Source organism: Leuciscus leuciscus (genome assembly GCF_965113295.1).
Source record: "Leuciscus leuciscus genome assembly, chromosome: 11".
NCBI classification, from domain to species: domain Eukaryota; kingdom Metazoa; phylum Chordata; class Actinopteri; order Cypriniformes; family Leuciscidae; genus Leuciscus; species Leuciscus leuciscus.
Genome location: NC_138735.1, coordinates 30,827,038 through 30,851,599, shown reverse-complemented (window position 1 = coordinate 30,851,599; position 24,562 = coordinate 30,827,038). Strand labels below are relative to the sequence as shown.

General features: G+C 40.7%; 1 long non-coding RNA gene and 2 gene segments (V, D, J or C); all 3 read left to right on the top strand.

Annotated features, from left to right (window-relative positions):
- LOC309508954 (immunoglobulin kappa variable 4-1-like) overlaps positions 1 to 24,562 on the top strand; it is a 173,720-nt gene that overhangs the window by 51,906 nt on the left and 97,252 nt on the right.
- Positions 926 to 1,439, top strand: LOC309508967 (Ig kappa chain V region K29-213-like). The segment is given in 2 exons: positions 926 to 995; positions 1,093 to 1,439.
- Positions 18,731 to 23,450, top strand: LOC309508994. Of its 2 annotated transcripts, XR_014209756.1 has the most exons (3): positions 18,731 to 20,749; positions 21,275 to 21,346; positions 21,457 to 23,450. It is a non-coding gene; the product is annotated as an uncharacterized lncRNA (long non-coding RNA). The 2 variants fall into 2 exon arrangements; XR_014209757.1 differs by having other exon boundaries at positions 18,731 to 21,346.

The window sequence follows — 24,562 nt, the reverse complement described above, 5'->3', positions numbered from 1 at the left end:
TGAAGTCCAGACTGAAGATGCTGGACATTATTACTGTATGAGTCGCCACTGGATCAACAGTAACTGGGTGTTCACACAGTGATAAAGAGTCGTACAAAAACCTCCGTCAGTCAGAGTCACAGTGACTGAACTGATACTGCAGCTGCTCAAACACACACACACACACACACACACACACACACACACACACACACACACACACACACACACACACACACACACACACACACACACACAGACAGAGAGAGAGAGGGAAAGGACAAACACAGGAACTACACATGTGCTCAAAACTGACTTATGACTGAAATCATCTCTATTATGATCAGTCCTGTGACAGACGAGTTTGACTCTATTATGCTCAGAATCAGAGAAAAGTCTGTATATTAATATCAAATCAAACAAACAAAACTGCCACCATATGTTTTTGAGCTTTTTTAAGTAGCTTTATCTTTCCCTCAAAGTTTATCAAGATAATAATGAAGATATCACTCATCATAACTGTGCTATCAAAACTGACTCTATCACTCATCTCAATGCATTGTTAATGATTAAAGCAATTTTAATACATTCTGATGACCTATGACCTCTGGAATGACCTTTGACCTGTAATGAAGTTCACAGTGACATACTAGTGTAGCAACTCTGTCATTTGAATCATCAGAAAGCCTGAAGCTTCAGACACATGAACAAATGTTTATGACTCGTAACATGGAAAAATCTCCTAAACACTGTTATGATTTATGAGCATCATGTGTTGGAATCCTCACACAGATTTACATAGAGATGATTTGCATCGCAGCACATCGTGTGTGTGTGTGTGTGTGTGTGTGTGTGTGTGTGTGTGTGTGTGTGTGTGTGTGTGTGTGTGTGTGTGTGCGTGTGTGTGTGCTTCAGGAGGATTTATAACTCTGAGTTTGACTGAGAATCTAAACCAACAGCAACCATGAGCTTCATCATCTTCATCTTCATCTGGATGTTCTCCAGCTGTTTCACAGGTGAGGAAATATGAAGTTAAACTGCACTATTTTAACAGTGCTTGAAATATTATCCAGATATGTCATTCTGAATGTTTATTTATTCTTCTTGATGTAGAATCAGTCGCTGAACCGACAGTCACTCAGACGCCTGCAGTGAAATCTGTTCAACTAAGAGACACATTTACTATATCCTGTAAAACCAGTCCAGAAGTTTACCAGAGTTGGGGTTATCAGCCTCTACACTGGTACTTACAGAAACCTGGAGAAGCTCCTAAACTCCTGATTTATAAAGCAAACACCCTCCAGTCAGGAACTCCATCTAGATTCAGTGGCAGTGGATCTAACAGTGATTTCACTCTGACCATCAGTGGAGTCCAGACTGAAGATGCTGGACATTATTACTGTCAGAGTGTACACTGTCCTAGTAGCTGTGTGTTCACACAGTGATAAAGAGTCGTACAAAAACCTCCGTCAGTCAGAGTCACAGTGACTGAACTGATACTGCAGCTGCTCACACACACACACACACACACACACACACACACACACACACACACACACACACACACACACACACACACACACACACACATGTCTGGTTCACTATCTTTGTGGGGACTCTCCATAGACTTAATGGTTTTTATACAGTACAAACTGTATATTCTGTCCCCTTACACTAACCCTACCCTTCTAGTACCATATAAAGGGCTCAAAACAATAAAGACAAAACATAAGAAGAAAACTTACATACTAGGTTCCCTCCCCCCTCCCCCACGAGGTCAGATCCAGATGGAGTAATCTTCCATAAGCACATGCTAGTTTAAACATGGCTACTTTCATGTGTACTGGTTTGGCAGGTGGGTGCACCAGAAGGTGTAGCTATTAGAAATGCATGAAGTTAACTTGGTAACTGAATTAAATGAAATAAACCCTTATTGTATAAAGTGTTTTTGGTGTACGTTTCTGTGTAATGGTGGAAACAGTTTGTTGTGTGCACACACCCGTGCTCAGTCCCTTCAAAATTAAAGTCCTGTGTTACAGTCAGTCTGTCACATATCCCATACTAACATGTAATTTGTTTACGATTGACTGTATTTATACTATATACTGCAGACAGTAAGAGTTTTATATTAGCTTGCTGTTTTAATTGTAGCTCTGATCAACAGTTCAGTTTAGACACGCCTCTCCCTCCTCTGCACCAATCAGACACCTCTGATAAGAACGAGCCAGATAAGAACTTTAATTTGTGCTTTTAACTGATTTTTTATTGAAAACTTATTCACAAAATTATGGGAAGGTATAAACTGGCAGCTGATGATAACATGACCTGATAAACTGCATGAATATGAACAAACCCGTTACAGTGAACAACTAGATGAGGATAAACTATTTCAGCAGGAACTTACAGAAACCTGGAGAAACTCCTGAACTCCTGATTTATTATACAAACCGCCTCAACAGTGAAAGTGAGCGAGTTAAACTCACATTTCATCATCAGGAGTGATTGTGTTTCTCTCAGAATAGAGCAGATGTTCATCGTCCTCTAATGATATTCCTGTAATACCAGAAACACTTCAAATAACTATTAAGCATACAAATATGTAGTTTTTTGCATTTCTAAATGCAGACTTGGTATTTAATTATTAAAATGTGGTTTTAGGCAGAAATTTAACTATGTGGCTAATTGTATGATCATGTGTGTTGCTGTGTTAAGAGTTTAGAAAAAGAACTTTAAGTTGGTAAACGCTTGTTAGTAATTGTAAAAAACTGTAATTCAGTGAATAAGTGGAGCGATACTCAGAGCTGGAGTCGAGTCTCGTGACAGAAGCAGATCCTCCATCATCACACACAGATGTGTTTAACCTGCAGCTTTAATGCTGGATTTTACAGAGACTCTTTCTGCAAGTTTCATCGTTACGCCAGTAGATGGCGACAAGAGACTGACTTTATGAGTGAGTCAATGAATCATTAACTCAACCGATTCGCTCAAATCACTGATTCATTCAAGAAATACTGTGTGTTTCTCAGAGTCGAGCTGCGGTTGTTTCTATAGTGGCTTCGTCTGGAAATATTTCAGTTGGCCGAACAAAAACAAAACTGGCAATGTAAATCACTCAAACAGTGCACCTGCTGGTCTGATGTTGCTTTATCAATAAAGGATTATATTAACATGTGAAATGTTTTGTATCTCCATGAAAGCACTAGCCTGACGTCATCATACTCAGGTTCTAGTCAGAATTTGAGTCTGATACTGCTCTATTGGGCTGTGATTATGGCGCGTGTTTCAACCATAGACAGTATAAGAAATGGACACAGCGACCCCATAGACTTCAACGGAGAAAAGTGAAGTAAATTAGAAGCTCTCACTTCCTGATGGCGGAGCGACTGCGCAGACTCACACTGAGCTTGACGACGTGGATGTGACGTGAGCAACCCGTCTGTCTTCTAGTAGCTGTGCCAAGAGAAATCTGAATCATTCCCTTCCGAATCTCGCAGAGACGGAGAGCGTGAGTAGGAGCTGTCCATGAGCTAGGAGCAGAAGTAACTTTATGACTCTCTATGGGCTTCTCCCTTGACTTTATCAGACTATATGCCTCCACGTCCCCCCGATTGACTGCGAGCTTCTCCTCCTGTCTATACGGTAATTTCAAGAGAGTCGCGTGGTTATGACGCAATCGTTAGCCTATTTTTACAAAAACTGCTTCTACGGGGCCATAACGTAAGATACAAGGTAATGGAGCCTTTTATACATTGTCGTGTTTCTTTAGAAATAAACAATGGACATATAGAGTCTTTAACCCTCTGAGGTCGAGAAACGCTCTGACGCGTTTTGCTGGATTTTTTTCACATAGCAGCAACATAAACTTAAATTACTCCGTCATTTATGGTTATACAGAAAAAAGAAATATAAAAAAATTATCTGTGATATTTCTACTTTTGATTGTGTCCACTTACAATCAAATCAAAACATTGTGCTTTTGTAAAATAAAGAAAATAAACAGGGTGTGCGTTCTGCCTCTCCGTCGCGGTGAACTTTTTTTTCTTGAGCACGTCTATAAACTGTGTACTTTTAAATGATCGGATTCAAACTGAAAACAAATATTCTCTGTTTAAGTAATTTGTATAAAACCAACAGGATGTCCAGTATCTCAAACGCTTGCTAATTACTTTTTAATTCGACACGCCCACTCGCACAAAAGATATTCACATGCAAATCTCCACATGGGACGCGAACGCCCTCGTTACCTCAAACACAAAACACCAAAAAACTTCACAAGTCTCTGCTTTTCGTCGAGTTTGGAAGACACGTCTGAGCTTACATTGGATTTACCCCCAGAAGAAGAAGAACGCGATTTGAAGACAAGAAAGATGTAAGGTAAGAAATTCTTACTTATTAGTTTATGGTATTGTTGCATAAACTTCACATTGCAGTTGAACTGTTGCTAGATATATGGTGAATATTATACTATTTAGACCCGTGTTTCCTGTTAAATACTGTTTGTGGATATCTGCTCAAACATAGATATGTATAACCATAATGTTTAATATTTTGGAGCGTGATGGCGTTTGAATGTATCATATTTTGGAGCGCGCTGTGGGTTTGAATGTATCATATTTTGGAGCGCGCTGTGGGTTTTAATGTATCATATTTTGGAGTGCGATCGCGTTTTAATGTATCATATTTTGGAGCGCGATTGCGTTTGAAAGGAAAAATGCACCAAACATTAGGCTTTATGTTTTTACTATTATCTAATTTCATATCATCATAACGAATGGAAACATTTGAAGTAACATATGATAATCAATATATTTTTCTCTAGTGTAGTTGTTCTTGAAATCTTTTGGAAGATTTAATTTATTGTTATTATTATTTTATGCAGCACTGCGTAGCCTATGCCTACAAGGCACAACAAACCTGGTGTTCATTATATATTGTTGGAAACGTGTGTGTGTGTGTGTATTCTGTGAATTTTAAAAAGAAATTTTAACCAGAAAAATCTAAAATCTATTCCCAAAATCGTGCAGCCCTATAGTTTCTCTTGACTTGACTTGATATCAGTATGTTCACAGTTTTTTCTTTTTTCTTTTTCTTTCAGGGACCAGATGCAACTGAGTCCTGCTGACTTCAACATTCACATGAGTCTCTGTACATGAACATGGTAAAGTGAAAATCAAACACCTTGGAAATGAAAGGTATGTACAATGTTTTTAGGAATGGCACAAAGGTCTCTGTCTTTGGATCATTGTTTTCAATGTGCTCTTTTGTCATTTGTATTTTTGGATTGTGTTGTGTTGTAAATAAATCCAAACAATCTAAAAGCCATTCTTTTTTAAATCTCCTCATTCTTTGTGCAAGGTTGCTCTGAATGACAGGGCCTGATCGCTCCTAATAGGGCAGTTAGGGGAGTGTCTTTGTCTTTCTCAGGTGTTGAAGGCTTACATATTAATGAGAGGATCACGTCTCTTCGCATATGGCTTTGTCACACAAAACACGTCTTAGAAATTTTAAATCAATATATTGTCTTATCTGGATGAGCAGTCAGGGTGATTTTCACATAGTTTTGGAGCAAATATTCTAGGCTATGTCATACAATTTTCAAAAGTCTTGTGAAGAAATAATCAGTATGGGTTTCATGGCCTTATTTCAGTGAGAATTTTTTTTTTGTATTTTCACAAACCACGCATAAATGTCATTATCTCAAAACTACAAACTTTTACATACATGCTGCTGATATATTATTGTAGCAGAGTTTGTGCTGAATACAGTGTAATTAGACTTTAGCCATGAAAATGTCACTAGTAACAGGAAAAAACACAAATGTCAGAGCATGTCAGAACACCTCCAGGGCCCAAAAAACAGCTCAGACCTCAGAGGGTTAAACGCCTCAGATGTAAAGTTATTAGCTGTCAAAGTGACGCCAAAATGAATGGGAGTCAATGGGATGCTAACAGCAGGTGATGGTCTGCTAATCAATGGCAGCCCCCAGGGAAGCTTCAATGTTTTCCGAAACATTGGCCCCCTGGTTTCAACCGAACCAGGAAAGAAAATGCCTCTGCACTCAATTGGATAGACCTACAACCAATCAGAGCAACGGAGAAACCACGATGACCACAGGGTTTTCATTGCGCCCCATCTTCTTAGCGACCATCGGGGCCAGCTGATAAATTAAACTTTTGCCGAATCCCGTAGGAAGGACGGCAAAAACATCTTTACAAAACAAATGGCTTGATCGCGGTTCTCTGTTCCTTTTTTAAAATGAATGCGCTGTCGATATCTTCTATAACAGATGTGAGGGCGGAATCTACACATCTCAATTCTCCAGCAGCAGCTGAGTTTGTTGTAAACATATTCAACCCAAGCACTCTTTGGTGATGTGGATGATTACGTTACTGTTGATCATCTGTCCATCATCATATAAAGCCCGCCCTGACAATTTGATTGGTCCGAACAGCTCTGGTTCGAGCATAATTGCTCCACAACGGATTAAGTCCAGACCAAACTTCCCGACCTCAAATGTCGTGGGCGGGGCGAAGTTCGGCTGGCATCCAGGCTATGAAAGGACATTAAACCAACTTAAATCTGTGACTCCTGAAGCGTTTGCATAGAGTCTGTTTTACATGAGCGACACACGCTTCAGTGCTCTGCATGTGTTTATAACTCTGTCAAACATCAAACATGATCAACAACTGTTTTTCACTATAACTGAACCTTCAACCTACAAAAATGACTTTCATCACCATATTGATCTGGACGCTGGCAGTGTTATGTCGAGGTTTGTGTCAGTCAAGATTACAAACGTTATTCACTCGTTATCTTAATGTGTGTGTTGTGAAGATATAAGGTTGTAAAAGTGTTTGTGATTTCTAATCTTTCTCTCTTGACAGAATCTGTTGGGCAGGAGACAGTGACTCAAACTCCCTCAGAGCGGCTCTCTCAAACTGGACAATCAGTCACTGTAAACTGTATATTTAACAGAGATCCAATGTGGAAAAATGGATACCATTTTCTTAGCTGGTACTTACAGAAACCTGGAGAAGCTCCTAAAATCCTGATTTATTACACAAACACCCATCAGTCAGGAACTCCATCTAGATTCAGTGGCAGTGGATCATCTGGGAGAGATTTCACTCTGACCATCAGTGGAGTCCAGACTGAAGATTCTGGACATTATTACTGTCAGAGTGCACACTGGATCAACAGTAAAGCTGTGTTCACACAGTGATAAAGAATCGTACAAAAACCTCCGTCAGTCAGAGTCACAGTGACTGAACTGAAACTGCAGCTGCTCAAACACTTTCTCACACACACACACACACACACACACACACACACACACACACACACACTCAAAGTTACCGATGAAGCAAAACCAACTTCTGGCCATTTGCTGAAATAGTCTATCCGTGTTATTGCAATCTAACAGTCAGTATCTCCCTTCTCGAAAGGTTGAAATGGACCATTTCGTGAACCCCACTGTGAATGTTTTGGCCGATTTATCACTGGCCTGGCCGGTCACACATGCAGAGAGGATTGTGTGAACAAGATCGTCCATTTGTGGCCACCAATACAAATCCCTCAGACACTGTTGGGTTTGCACCCATAGACTGTAAATAAAGATGGACGACGCACCTTCACTCTCTTCTATTGTAGAAATGCGAAGTCCCAATATGGCGCTGACATCTTGCGCTGATTTGAGACCTGTCGTGAGAGTGAGAGTCCCGTCCACACTCCCGCAGAATCGGTTAGTCCAGTTCACTGCAGAACAACTTATATCGGTGTGAAATAAACTGATATGGACATGTAGAAATTAAAGTTGAAGCTCCAATTTCCCCCAAAAATCCCCCCCAAAAAGTGACTACTTCGTTTAGAGAAGCTGTCAATCACAGCTGTCAATCATGGCGTCACATTCCCGTTTTTATAGCATTAAATAACTAACTAAGACCAAACTTATTTAAAACAACAAACACGTGAACTTACATCAGCGTGATAAAAACTACCTAGAATGACAGAAAATCTTTGGAAAAAAAAATTGGTTGGAAGTGTAATTTGATTGTTTAGTTTCCCTCGCGTCCCATTATAGACTACATGGAGAGGACGGGGTTTATGAGCGATACTGGGACCAGCCACCTGGGGGCGATAGAGACGCTTTGGCCTAACTTTTCAGCACTTGTGCGGTGCACTTGTTCACACCAGCCCCTGATGTCCCTCATGTGCCAGAAGGATGAGGCGTTCCTGCAGTGCAATATGAACAATCAAACGATTCCCTCTGAAAATCAGTGAAGATTCAACAACCAGTTCATGTCTAACAGGAAAGTATGGATGTAAGTCACTGAGGGTAGAACTTTACAGTTTAGGCCAACATGACTGAATTGTCTGGCATAACTGTGACAGTTCTGGAGTATGAAACAGGCGCTGGCTTTCCGTCACCAAGCAAAGCAGCGAGACCCCTTGTCTGCGTATCTCCGGCCATGCATCTCCGTCATTACAAAAGACTTTCTGCCACGTCTCAAATGGATTCGGTGGCTCCCACTGACAGTAAGAAACAGAAGGAGAAGACTCAGATCTAACGTAGCGGGGGCCTAGACAACCCGATCCCTGGACGCGGAATCTAGCTCTAGGGACATGGAACATCACCTCTCTGGCGCGGAAGGAGCCTGAGATTGTGCGTGAGGTTCAGAGATTCCGACTAGAGAGAGTTGGGATCACCTCTACGCACGGCTTAGGCTCTGGAACCACACTCCTCGAGAGAGGATGGACTCTTCACCACTCTGGAGTTGCCCATGGTGAGAGGCGGCGGGCTGGTGTGGGTCTGCTTATAGCCCCCCAGCTCAGCCGCCATGTGTTGGAGTTCACCCCGGTGAACGAGAGGGTTGCTTCCCTGCGCCTTCGGGTCGGGGATAGGTCTCTCACTGTCGTTTGTGCCTACGGGCCAAACGGCAGTGCAGAGTACCCGGCCTTCTTGGAGTCTCTGGGAGGGGTGCTGGAAAGTGCTCCGACTGGGGACTCCGTCGTTCTACTGGGGGACTTCAACGCCCACGTGGGCAGCGACAGTGACACCTGGAGGGGCGTGATTGGGAGGAACGGCCCCCCTGATCTGAACCCGAGTGGTGTTCTGTTATTGGACTTCTGTGCTAGTTACAGCTTGTCCATAACAAACACCATGTTCAAGCATCAGTGCACATGGCACCAGGACACCCTAGGCCGGAGGTCGATGATCGACTTTGTGGTTGTTTCATCTGACCTCCGGCCGTATGTCTTGGACACTCGGGTGAAGAGAGGGACGGAGCTGTCAACTGATCACCACCTGGTGGTGATTTGGATCCGATTGCAGGGGAGGAAGCCGGACCGACTCGGCAGACCCAAACGCACTGTGAGGGTCTGTTGGGAACGTTTGGCCGAATCCCCTGTCAGAGAGATTTTCAACTCCCACCTCCGACAGAGCTTCGACCAGATCCCGAGGGAGTCTGGAGATATTGAGTCCGAGTGGACCATGTTCTCCACCTCCATTGTCAACGCAGCCACTCTGAGCTGTGGCCGTAAGGTCTCCGGTGCCTGTCGAGGCGGCAATCCCCGAACCCGGTGGTGGACACCGGAGGTAAGGGATGCCGTCTAGCTGAAGAAGGAGTCCTATCGGGCCTGGCTGGCTTGTGGGACTCCTGAGGCAGCTGACAGGTATCGACGGGCCAAGCGGACTGCAGCCCGGGTGGTTGGGGAGGCAAAAACTCGGGCCTGGGAGGAGTTCGGTGAGGCCATGGAGTAGGACTATCGGTCGGCCTCGAAGAGATTCTGGCAAACCGTCCGGCGCCTCAGGAGGGGGAAGCAGTGCCCTACCAACGCTGTTTACAGTGGAGGTGGGCAGCTGATGACCTCGACTGGGGATATCACCGGACGGTGGAAGGAATACTTCGAGGATCTCCTCAATCCCGCCGTCACGTCTTCCATTGAGGAAGCAGAGGCTGAGGGCTCGGAGGCGGACTCGTCCATCACCCAAGCTGAAGTCACCGAGGTAGTCAAGAAACTCCTCGGTGGCAAGGCACCGGGGGTGGATGATATCTGCCCTGAGTACCTCAAGTCTCTGGATGTTGTGGGGCTGTCTTGGCTGACACGCCTCTGCAGCATCACGTGGCGGTCGGGGACAGTACCTTTGGACTAGCAGACCGGGGTGGTGGTCCCTTTTTTTAAGAAGGGGGACCGGAGGGTGTGCTCCAACTATAGGGGGATCACACTTCTCAGCCTCCCCGGGAAAGTCTATTCCAGGGTACTGGAGGGGAGAATCCGGCCGATAGTAGAACCTCGGATTCAGGAGGAACAGTGTGGTTTTCGTCCCGGTCGTGGAACACTGGACCAGCTCTATACCCTCTACAGGGTGCTGGAGGGTTCATGGGAGTTTGCCCAACCAATCCATATGTGCTTTGTGGATTTGGAGAAGGTATTCGACTGTGTCCCTCGCGGCATCTTGTGGAGGGTGCTCTGGGAGTATGGGGTTCGGGGCCCTTTGCTAAGGGCTATCCGGTCCCTGTACGACCGGAGCAGGAGCTTGGTTCGCATTGCCGGCAGTAAGTCAGACTTGTTCCCGGTGCATGTTGGACTCCGGCAGGGCTGCCCTTTGTCGCCGGTTCTGTTCATAATTTTTATGGACAGAATTTCTAGGCGCAGCCAGGGGCCGGAGGGGGTCAGGTTTGGGGACCACATGATTTCATCTCTGCTCTTTGCGGATGATGTTGTCGTGCTGGCCCAATCAGACCAGGACCTTCAGCATGCACTGGGACGGTTTGCAGCCGAGTGTGAAGCGGCTGGGAAGAGAATCAGCACCTCCAAATCCGAGGCCATGGTTCTTAGTCGGAAAAGAGTGGTTTGCCCGCTTCAGGTTGGTGGAGAGTTCCTGCTTCAAGTGGAAGAGTTCAAGTATCTTGGGGTCTTGTTCACGAGTGAGGGAAGGATGGAACGGGAGATTGACAGACGGATCGGTGCAGCTTCTGCAGTAATGCGGTCGCTGTACCGGTCTGTCGTGGTGAAGAAGGAGCTGAGCCGCAAGGCGAAGCTCTCGATTTACCGGTCAATCTACGTTCCTACTCTCACCTATGGTCATGAGCTGTGGGTCATGACCGAAAGGACAAGATCCCGGATACAGGCGGCAGAAATGAGCTTTCTCTGCAGGGTGGCTGGGCCTAGAGATAGTGGGCCAGTGAGAAGCTCGGTCACTCGGGAGGAGCTCAGAGTAGAGCCGCTGCTCCTCCACATCGAGAGGGGCCAGCTGAGGTGGCTCGGGCATCTTTTCCGGATGCCTCCTGGACGCCATCCCGGGAAGGTGTTCCGGGCATGTCCCACCGGGAGGAGACCCCGGGGAAGACCTAGGACACGCTGGAGGGACTATGTCTCCCGGCTGGCCTGGGAACGCCTCGGTGTCCCCCCGGAAGAGCTGGAGGAAGTGTCTAGGGAGAGGGAAGTCTGGGCATCCCTGCTTAGACTGCTGCCCCCGCGACCCGGCCCCGGATAAGTGGAAGAAGATGGATGGATGGATGGATGGATGGATGGATGGATAAAACGACAGAAACCATCATTAATTTGAAGTGTTAATTGATTGTTTAGTTTGTTACACATCCCATTCGATTACATGGAGAGGACGGGGTTAATGAGCTGTACTGGGACCAACCACCTGGGTGCGATCAAGACGTTTGGCTTCAATTTTCAGGACTTGTGTGCAACTAACACTAAGGATGTGTCTGAAATTGGCAAACTTTTTTGAATAAGTAATTACTTCACAACCGCTAAAAAAGTACATTCTATAGTATTAATGGGTGTAGTATGAAGTGTTGTAGTCGAGACCAGCTCACTCGAGTCCGAGTCGAGACCGAGACCAGAGAGGCTCGAGTCCGAGTCGAGACCGAGACCAAAGAGAGTCGAGTCCGAGTCGAGACCGAGACCAGAGAGAGTCGAGTCCGAGTCGAGTCGAGACCGGAAGAGGTTGGATAACCTAAGGTTGGGTCTAAAAACCAGACCTAAAGATATCTTCAAGAATATGTAAAATATTTGGTGGTAACAATAAAATTGGCACCATACTCAAGAAGTAAATCAAATATACCATGGAATCATGTACACTGTAATGGTAAAAAGGCCACCTAGTAGGTGGTGTAAAGGTCATTTTATTACAATTATTACTTACAATTATTACAATCAGTAAGTGCTCTTGTCCACATAACATTGTTGTATCACTCTATGCAGTGAGACCACATAACATTTTCTAGTACAAATAACATTACTGTACCACTATACTGTGTGGCTCTTATATGCAAACTGAATTATGGATGATAAGGCAGACATTTTCAATACATAGTTGAGCTAGAGGCTCCACATCACATCTGACCAGGCTCCTGCTGCATTTGCGTGGCGCGAACGTTAGTCTCAAGTCATGCGCAGTTGCGCACAAGAAAGTCAGCAATCATTGGACGTTTCAATCAAACAACAATTTAAAGAAATATTAACATACAGTAACAATCATGAAATATTTTGACTGGGACTCGAGTGGACTTGGGAATAAGTCCGAGTCCTAATATGTTCGAGTACGAGTCAATTCCGAGTCAAAATGCACAAGACCGAGACCATTAAAATATGGTCTCGAGACCGAGTCCGAGTCTCGAGTACACAACACTGGTATGAATGTAATCTGGACGTACTATATTGGCCATGTTGTCATTATCATGTGATCTACCAGTGTCAGTTGTGTCGCTTCACTGTAGTCGGTCAATCTGGGGACTTGTACTGTAAATTCGGACATACTTCTTTTGTCACATACTGCTTTTCACCCATATATAGTAGTGAAGTTTGTGATTTCGGATTCAGCTTTATTCTTTTTCTTCGCATTACTCAACACAGTTTCTCACTAGAGCCTGAAGTGCTGCAGTTCCACATTATTACATCTGTTATAGTGAGCAATTACTATGAATTGAACACCAAGTATTGTATACTTCTCAACACAACAGATCTGTACTGTGACGGACGGGTTTGACTCAAATATGCTCTGAATCAGAGAAAACTGAATGTGTAAACTGATATGAAATCAAACAAACCATATTGTTTGTTTTGTACAATACACTATATAAGTCAATGTAACAAAGATGTTTTTGAGCCGTTTTCAAGTAGGCCTAGCTATCATCTCAAGCTTATAATGAATTTATTACTCATAACTCATTTTAGCAGAAGTGAAACTGCTCCAGTTCAGAGCGTTGAACCAGTAAAATAGTGAAACTGAGTTTGAGGTGAAAATCTAATTTGCATTGTCAGGTTTAGTGATTGTGATGGTCTCAGAATAGAGCAGCTCGTCTCCAGTGACCATGTTCAAACCCCAAGAGCTTCATTTCACATTTACTGCTGAATGCAGCTGTTCTCAACTATTACAATTAGGGGTGTAACGAGACCCTTATGTCACCATCCTGAACTCACAATACCATATTATTGCCATACTCCATCAAAATGGTACATTTGGTTTAACATTGTGTTTGTAAATGAATAGGCTTGGAGCTGATAACCCAATGCACAGGACAATAGAGACACCAGAATAACAATATTCATGATTCTGAAGCTGAAAATACTGAATTATTTCAGACGAATATGCTTGATGTCTCTGACTAGATATATCTAAAATAATGTAGGCCACTTTTTACTGTTAACATCAGACATTTGGCATTATCAGGACCCACAAATATTCCCCCCATTGCATTATTATACATTATATTTAACATTATATACAGTAGTTTAATGTAGTCGTGACACGAAAACCCTGTAAACTTCCTAAACTTTCATTTTGGGTGAATAATACGATACATATTGTCACTATCCACTGTAATTATTGTTCCACCCCTAATTCCAATCAATCAAAAGCCGCTGAAACTTTAGTGCAGGACTTTGAAGGAACGACACACTGATCAATGATGCAGTCCAACACAAATGTGCGCTTGCGTTCAGATGAAGCTTTATTGAATGAACAGCAATGGCAGCACATTGACAGACTGCTTCAGTATTGAGCTGTAAATCACGTGACGCTCAGATACGCTGGTCTTCACTGGAGAAACATCAGCACTCGGAGCTCTTGAGGAACGAGGCCTCGTGAGCAGCTCCGGCATGTGTTCCTCTGCAGACGAAGCGCTCTGTGTCTTCCCAGCGTGCTTTGCTGAGGCTCAGGACGCTGCTGCGACTGTAGAGACCGTCCCGCTCGCTCTCTGCGCTGGTCTGAACCCCCTCGGTGACCTCTGACCCGTCCAGTGTCCAGCTCACCGTCGCCCCCTGTGGAGAGTAAGAGCTGAGCAGGCAGAGCAGAGCGGAGGAGTCTCCAGAGATCAGCAGAGAAGAGGGAGACAGCAGAGACACGGAGGGAGACACGGAGGGACCCGCTGGAACACACACACACACACACACACACACACACACATTCATGAATGATCATTTGATTTTAAGTATACAAGTTACATTTTAAATGATCCACAGAATGAGTTTGAAAAACATTGTCCAAGTAAATTGATGGTTATATTGTGATGTCGTTATAAGATCTAGAAAACTAATTTAAATGATCATTTCAATATTAACTTTATTTTGAAAATATTCTGCTATTCAGAAACTCACAATCATAAACATCAGCAAATTTGTTAATTTAAATGATTGATTTTCAAAATGCTCTTCAACTGAGTTATTTTTTTCTGTCTGATGAAAATTATAAAAAAATTATAGTCATTTTTTCCACATTATACAACTTTTGTTTCATGCGTTTAAAAAAGCCCTTAATAGTTTACCAAGAATTATAGCCAAAATAATATATGAAGAAATTATTGAATAGATTTTAAAGTATCTGCAGTCAATACATGAAATGAACTAAATGTTAGCAGTAATAAGATGTTAAATTATTAATGTAAAATAAAAAATTACATTTAAAAATATTAATATGAATTATAAAATTTAAATAAACTATTAAATAAATAAAAAATATTGAATTTTCTCAGAATTGTTACAGAACATTTTAATCTCAATCAAATTTTTTAAAACATTGTCCACATAAAATTGATTAATACATTTATTCATAAGATTTAGAATAAAGTATTACATAAGTATTTTTAAAAATATTCTTCTATTTTGATACAATCAATTGTAATTTTCAGCCCTTTTTCAATTATGATTTTTTTTAAATCCTTCTATTAAGAAACAATCATAATCATCCGCAAACTTAATAGTTTAAATGATTGATTTTTAAAATGCTCATTAACTAAATTTCTCTTTGTCTGATGGTAATACAGTAAAAAGCACAATCATTTAATCTTTACTGTAGTTTCACCTCACTGCTTTCATTCATAGACACTATCCTGAGTTTAGTTTCAAAACATTCTTCATTTAATCAATATTACTAAATATTGTACATTGTAAAAAAAAACAAAAAACATAATTTTAACAGTAAAAGACTGGGGAAAAAACGCTATGGTAAAGATTCTTATTTGGTAAACGGTTTTTTGCTTTACTGTATACACTGAAAACTGCTAATAGATTTTAACTAACTAGATTGAACTAAGTCAAATATAACTTAACACAATATATTATTTGTGTTTTGAGACTAATCACCATTCAATAGACTTCCTCGTAAAGAGAAATATAAGTAAACTTAGTTTAAATTTAGTTTATCAACTAAATTTCTTTTTGCCTGATGATGACACTGATGACATTTATTTTGTCTATATCATCCAACTTTTGTGTCAAATTAAATATATTTAGAAATAACTGAAAACATTGTAATTACTGAAAATACAATGAAATGTTAGCACACATTATGTGTGAAATTACTAATGTAAAACATTATGAATGTGAACTATGGATTGAAATGTAATAAACATAGAATATCACCAAATATGACATTTATAATATAGCAGACAAAATTACAGTAAATTTAAATGCATGAATGCGTGCAATCAATCAAATAGACTAAAATGCAACAATAAATAAGAGTTGAAGTAAAGTAAAGCAAATAAAGCATTTCAATAATGCATTTTTGTAATAAATTAAGAATACTGTTGCCAAATGTTCTTAATTAACCTTAACCCTCCTTTTAAAAAACACACACATATGTTTGTATTAGATAATTTAAGAAAGACTTACAGCTTCTGATCGTCAATTCAGTTCCTCCACCGAAAGTCCACCACAGTGTTTCATTCTAGTGAAAGAGTCGTACAAAAACCTCCGTCACACTCAAATGAACACACACTCCAGCAGAGAAAGACACACACACACACACATTCTTGTACATCTATCTTTATGAGGACATTCATTGACACAGCAATCTCTAGCCGCTTACCCTAACCTTACCCATCACAACTAAGTGCCTAACCTGACCCCTGACCCTAAACCGACCCTTAACCTCATTATAGCCTTATCCCTAAAACCAAGTATTGACCCTCAAACAGGCCTTTAAAGGCTCTCAGAAACTGAGGACCGGCCAAAATGTCCTCACTTTACTCTCTTTGTCCTCACTCCAATGGTCGAAAACTCAAACTGGTCCTCACAAAGATAGTTATACTTATACAAGTACACACACACACACACTGATATGAGACTCAACATCAGGATTATTGAACTGAAGTGACTTTCACAAAAACAGTCGTCTCATCGTCTCTAAATGAATGAAAACTATTAAATCTAAATAAATAATATAATTAGAAAGACTATGATCTTTACACATCTTAACTGGGAGTTTCTAAATGATAATTTTGTCAATATCACATTTAATTAAAATAAAATGAACATGTGAAAATTACATGTGAAATTACTAATTGTCACGAACTGCTCCGAGACACAAAGGTTGAGATCCAATTGCAGCTTTATTTGAAGCGTAATCCAGAATCGTAATCAGCATAAGCAGGGGTCAAACACAGGAAGGCAGTCCAAACAAACAAATAAACAAACAATCAAAACAGGCAGGGGTCAGAGGCAAAAGAGTAATCCAGGGAACAGGCAAGACATCCAAAAACCAAGAGACATGAAACCAGAGAAAACGCTCGGAAATACAGTGCAACAACATACAGAACTTCGCAGTGAGTGAATGAGTGAACAAGGTATAAATCGGTTGAGACTAACAGGGTGATGAGACACAGGTGAAAGCAATCAGTGATGATGAGTCCGGGAAGTGAGTTATGGGAAATGTAGTTTGTGAGGGAGTGATAATAGTCTAGTGTGGAGTGCCCTCTGGTGGCTCTCAAGGGCACTCCAGCTGGTGACCGTTACAATAATGTAAATCATTAAATTAAAAAAATTTAATTTAGAAAAGAAAAAAAACTGAATATCACCAAATATGGCATATTTATAATAATAATAAAAAGTTTGAATACATTGGTGTAATCAATCCATAAAATAGAATTAAATGTGACAATAAATGAGATTTGAAATTAGGTTAAGCTTTTCAATAATACATTTTGTGATAAATTAAGAATATCTTTGCCAAATAAAAACCATATACCTTCTTTTAAAAATACACACATCATACAGTTTCATTAGATCATTTAAGAGCCACAAACTCTTCATCTTAAAAAAAAAAAGATGAAAACATCTTTATGATGAAATATAAGCTTTATAGTAAAATCTTCAGCCAGATTTAGATGGTCATTCTCTATTGGATGACCTTTGACCTGTTATACAGTATCATGGATGATATAAATCTGCAGCTCAGGTATTAAATTCTCTCAGCATCAAAGTCTGAATGAAACTGATCATTAAAACAGTGTTTAGAGCGAGAAGATCGACCCAAAATAACATGAAGTAAATCATGAGTTTCTGTTTCTGAAAATGATCCACAGAAGTTTATTAGCAAAGACACTAAAAGACAAAACAGTGTTTCTTCTGTCTTCAGGGAAATGATGTGGAGTGTGTTTGCATATTGATCAGATCTTCAGTGTGTGAGAGTGTTTATAGTGCTGTGAGTTTAACACTTCATCACTGACACACACAACAATCTTCATCAACATGACCTTCATCATCATCTTCATCTGGACTCTCACAGCGTTTGCTCAAGGTTTGTGGAGCACAAGTTTGATATTAATTCATTTCTTCAAGTATATTGTCAAAGTTTTGAGTGTATTTTCTTCTTGTTGTGTTTCAGAGTGTAGAGGACAGATCACCGTCACTCAGAGTCCCTCAATAACAGCAGAACAACCAGGAGGAACTGTGAATATCAAATGTAAAACCAGCAGAGATGTGTACAGATATTATGATGGGGATGAAGGTTTATTCTGGTACTTACAGAAACCTGGAGAAGCTCCTAAACTCCTGATTCGTTATGTAAAAACCCTCCAGTCAGGAACTCCATCTAGATTCAGTGGCAGTGGATCTAACAGTGATTTCACTCTGACCATCAGTGGAGTCCAGACTGAAGATGCTGGACATTATTACTGTCAGAGTTACCATGAAATCAACAGTAAAGCTGTGTTCACACAGTGATAAAGAGTCGTACAAAAACCTCCGTCAGTCAGAGTCACAGTGACTGAACTGAAACTGCAGCTGCTCACACACTCACACACACACACACACACACAACAGAAACACAAATATCAACTTAACATAAATTTTTAAGCACTTCATTAATATTACTGAAGATAATATGAAATTATTTTGATAATTTTTTCAGTTAATTGATGCTTTATTTATTCTCATATGGTTGTTCATGGATTTTTATAAAACATGATTATTTTTTCTTCCTAATCATACACTCAGATCATCATGTACAAGAGTCACAGATGAACTGATTCAGAGCAAAATGAGCCGTGAAAGAGAGAAACCTTATTTAACATGATCAGACGCTCCACCGTCCCACAATCAGTCTGTCTGTAACCATTCACTGTTTTCTGGATGCATTAATTATGAATCCAGCGATGCGTCTGAGTCTCACATGAGCAGAAGACAGATCTCTCACAACAACACTTCAGTCTCGAGTCAAACACACTTAAAACATTCATAAAGATGTTATTGCTCAACACTGAAATAAAGCGCTTCATTGTGTGGAAACTTCACTGTTATTTTTACAAGATAAAATACTGCAGTTTTACTGAGATCAGTGTTTATGGGCGATCAGAGACATTTAAGAGGTTTTAGGATATATGATTTTATTTTATTTGAATATGAGACTTTGAATGTTTCAGCTATTATTTTAATATGTGGATAGTTTACTGAAATTATGAAATATGGAATATCCGTCTGGCTTGCCAGGCTAACAGAACAGAGCAGAAACACAATATTCAATAAATGAGGTTCTCAGAGCTGGTGATTATTATAACCCCCTCACTATTTAAACCCCTCACTGCTCTACATTACCCAGGGTGCAATATTCTCTGTGAAACACTGTACGCTTGAGTACCACAGTCCACTTGTGTATAACGAACACAATACTCTTAAACACGGCAATACAAGAATACAACCGTTTTAAAATGCTATAAAAAAAAAAGAAAATCAAAAATAAGAGTAATGCAACAATTCTAAAACGTTACAATACAACACGGCAGTGGGAATACTGTACAAATAGAACAAAACAGCATAAATACATTTTTTATATTACCCACTTACCTTTCATTTGAGAGAAATTTGAGAAAATAACACTCACATAACAATCAGCTCCTACACACCACTTCACTTCACGAGGGCTGAAATCCCCAACATTATGTTGCACACTGTGTAAATAATCACATCGAACTATAATCACATGAAAAGCACACGAAACATTTGAAAAACATTAAGTGCATAACATTTGGCATAACGCCAAATAGCCAGGCCTACACCGCATGGTGTGACGTCATATCATCACGGACATTACACACAACATAACTTTTCAAACATGACAGTTCTTCGAATTGACACAACAAAATATGCATCCACAAATGGCACCAAACAAAAATACATTCACAAAACATTGTATTTACCCATGGATGAACTCAAATCCTCTACAATTTCCAGAGAGTGAGCGTCTCTCTCGCGCTGCCCGCTGCACGTCTCACCCATAGACAGTATATAAACTGGACACAGCGACCCCATTGGATTCAACGGAGACAAGTGAAGTCAATTAGAACAACTAACTTCCTGATGGCTGAGCGTACAGCGCAGACTCAAACTGAGCTTGACGACGTAGATGTGACGTGAGCAACCCGTCTGTCTTCTAGTAGCTGTGCCGAGAGAAATCTGAATCATTCCCTTCCGAATCTTGCAGAGACGGAGAGTGTGAGTAGGAGGTGTCCATGAGCTAGGAGCAGGAGAAACTTTTGCTAAGTATTTTGATTAATTATTTTGTCATTTTGCCTCCACGTCCCCCCGATTGCCCGTGAGCTTCTCCTCCTGTCCATACGGTAATCTCTCTACTGTGCGACAGAGAGTCGCGTGGTTATGACGCAATCGTTAGCCTATTTTTACAAAAACGGCTTCTACGGGGCCATAACGTAAGATACAAGGTAATGGAGCATTTTATACATTGTCGTGTTTCTTTAGAAATAAATAATGGACAAATGGAGTCTTTAAACGCCTCAGATATAAAGTTATTCGCTGTCAAAGTGACGCCAAAATGAATGGGAGTCAATGGGATGCTAACAGCAGGTGATGGTCTGCTAATCAATGGCGGCGCCCGGGGAAGCTTCAGTTTCCGGCTGAAAGATTACCCCCTTGGTCTCACCAAATGACTGAGGCCGTGAGGCGGCGAGAGATCACACGCATTGTATCGTACGCAACACACATAGTGCCACCTGTTGATGACTCCAAGGAAGTACAGGTAATCTCTGTTTTTTTTTTTCCTGTCTTAATAATTGAACAGTAAATGACAATGAAATAATACACTTTAACATGCAAGGAGAGAAACAAACTTTAAGTGTATTTACCACCACCTGGTTACATCTGCATTAAACCTATCTGACTCTCTCTAACTATTAGGCCACGATTGTGTTTCTCAGAGTCGCACTGGTTAGTTTTACTGTGGTTTCGTTTGGAAATATTTCAGTTAGCCGTAACTTTCAGTTATTAAATAACTATTGGCAATATAAATGACTAAAATGTGTTGTATCAAAGCAATATTACACTCACACTCAGAAAATATTGCTTTATATCCATAAAGGATCATATTAACGTGAACTCGTGAAATGTTTGTAAAGTCTCCATGAAAGCACATTAAACTTAAATCTGTGACTCCTGAAGCGTTTGCATAGAGTGTGTTTTACATGAGCGACACACGCTTCAGTGCTCTGCATGTGTTTATAACTCTGTCAAACATCAAACATGATCAACAACTGTTTTTCACTAGAACTGAACCTTCAACCTACAAAAATGACTTTCATCACCATATTGATCTGGACGCTGGCAGTGTTATGTCGAGGTTTGTGTCAGTCAAGATTACAAACGTAATTCACTCGTTATCTTTATGTGTGTTGTGAAGATATAAGGTTGTAAAAGTGTTTGTGATTTCTAATCTTTCTCTCTTGTCAGAATCTGTTGGGCAGGAGACAGTGACTCAAACTCCCTCAGAGCGGCTCTCTCAAACTGGACAATCAGTCGCTGTAACCTGTAAAACTAGCAGTGATCCAAACTGCTGTTATAGTGATGATGATGGTGATGCAAAACCCGCTCTATCCTGGTACTTACAGAAACCTGGAGAAGCTCCTAAACTCCTGATTTATTACACAAACCGCCTCCAGTGAGGAACTCCATCTAGATTCAGTGGCAGTGGATCTAACAGAGATTTCACTCTGACCATCAGTGGAGTCCAGACTGAAGATGCTGGACATTATTACTGTCAGAGTTATCACAGTGGTCCAGTGTTCACACAGTGATAAAGAGTCGTACAAAAACCTCCGTCAGTCAGAGTCACAGTGACTGAACTGAAACTGCAGCTGCTCAAACACTTTCACACACACACACACACACACACACACACACACACACACACACACACACACACACACACACACACACACACACACACACTCCAGCAGAGAAAGACACACACACACACACACATTCTTGTACATCTATCTTTATGAGGACATTCATTAACACAATGCAATCTCTTGCCGCTTACCCTAACCTTACTCATCATAACTAAGTGCCTAACCTGACCCCTGACCCTAAACCGACCCTTAACCTCATTATAACCTTATCCCTAAAACCAAGTCTTGACCCTTAAACAGGCCTTTAAAGGCTCTCAGAGAGTGAGGACCGGCCAAAATGTCCTCCCTTTACTCTTTGTCCTCACTCCAATGGTCGAAAACTCAAACTGGTCCTCACAAAGATTGTACAAGTACACACACACACACACACACACACACACACACGCACGCACACACACACACACACAATGGTGGAGAAACGACTCAATATGATCTTATTGAACATCACTTTCTGGAGCTTCATCAGTTTTTGACCTTTTTGATTGTGATTTTTCAGAATTCATATTTGTCTCCTGTTTCCTATTACATCCTTCATGTAGAAATTCAGTCACTTTTGATTTTCACTTCAGTGTATATATTTCAATCCTTCACCACATTTTTGATTTTCTGCATTATGATTTAATATATTCTTCTTTCTAAACTGCATCATCAGAATCATAAACATGTTCAGCTTGAGCAGTTTAATAAGTCTGTTGATTTATTAAGTTAATCCCTCATAATTCAGATATTAACAGCATCATATAAATACATCACTCAATTTCAGAGCAGATTATAATAATTTATATTACAGTAATATCTATATATGGAGGAATTAGCAATAATATAAACATTTATTCAAACATTAAAGATTACCCAACAGGTCCTGTCCTCCATTAAAAACAGCACATGCATGTCACCATATTTATTAAAATTTATTTTATAAACATTAATAAAAGTGAAGCTGTTTGTATCATGTGTGAGTGTAACGGTCATCAGTGCGAGTGTCCAGGGTGACCATTAGAGGGCGCTCCACCCCGGACAGCACCACACATCCACAGACTCCATTCCCTATAATCCTGAGTTCAGACTATCATCCACACTCACATTCACCCGTGTCATTACCTTGTTTAACTCACTCTATAATAGCCTGGTTTTCACATTCATTCCCTGCCAAGACTTGTTTAGTGTTTGTGCTGCAATTCTGAGTCATTCCCGTGTTCTTGGTTTTGATCTCTGCCTGTCCTTGGATTTTCCTTTTTGCCTGTGAGTGACCCTGCTATTGTTTGGACTGATTACTCTGTGTTTTTGACCTCTTGCCTGTTTTCTGGATTACGTCTTTGGATTATCCTTTGTTCAATAAAACTGCATTTGGATCCTCAACCTTCGTGTCTCAGAGCAGTTCGTGACAGACGCGACTCACAATCAAACTCAGTTATTCAGTGACTGACAGAGACTCGTGTGTGTGATGATCCTCATGTCTGTTCATAAACTGCAGGAACACACATGGATTTGGTGTGAAATTTGGGGATTAACAGCGACGTTTCACTCCAACTACAGTAAAAATATTCTCACAGCAGATATTCAGGTTAATATACTAAAGTGTGTCCTGTAGATTTATTCAGAACTGAATGATAAAACATTTTGGCTATTGTAGAAGATGAAATGTTGTGAAAATATATATATATATATTTTTTTTTTACTCTGTTCTCACTTCAGTGATTGTGTTTTGTGTCTGTTAATGAGTGACTGTCTTCAGGGAAATGATGTGGAGTGTGTTTGCATATTGATCAGATCTTCAGTGTGTGAGAGTGTTTATAGTGCTGTGAGTTTAACACTTCATCACTGACACACACAACAATCTTCATCAACATGACCTTCATCATCATCTGCATCTGGACACTGTTATACTGCTTTATACTACAAGGTGAACAGTTTATATTTGAAATAAATCATTTAAATAATATAATTTTTACACAGCTTAACAATATGTCAAATAATATATACTTTAAACTGAGAAATGATTTGTTTTTCAGGCTGTAGATCTCAGATCACAGTGACTCAGACTCCTGTGAAACCTGCCAAACCAGGAGAAACTGTAGAGATGAGCTGTAAACTCAGTAGAGAAACACCCTGCGGCTCGACACCCTGTGTGTCCTGGTACTTACAGAAACCTGGAGAAGCTCCTAAACTCCTGATTTATTATGCAAAAACCCTCCAGTCAGGAACTCCATCTAGATTCAGTGGCAGTGGATCTAACAGTGATTTCACTCTGACCATCAGTGGAGTCCAGACTGAAGATGCTGGACATTATTACTGTCAGAGTTTCCATTGCAGAACAAATTCTTATGGTGCTTGTGTGGGTGATTATACATTCACACAGTGATAAAGAGTCGAACAAAAACCTTCCGTCAGTCAGAGTCACAGTGACTGAACTGAAACTGCAGCTGCTCACACACTTTCACACACACACACACACACACACACACACACACACACACACACACACACACACACACACACACACACACACACACACACACACAAACACTAAGAAAAGAAATATGATCTTATAATAAGCAATAATATTATTATATTAATATATTATAATAATATAAAGGTTTGAGCTTGGTCAGTCTATGACAGCTTTGATCATGATTTTTCATAAG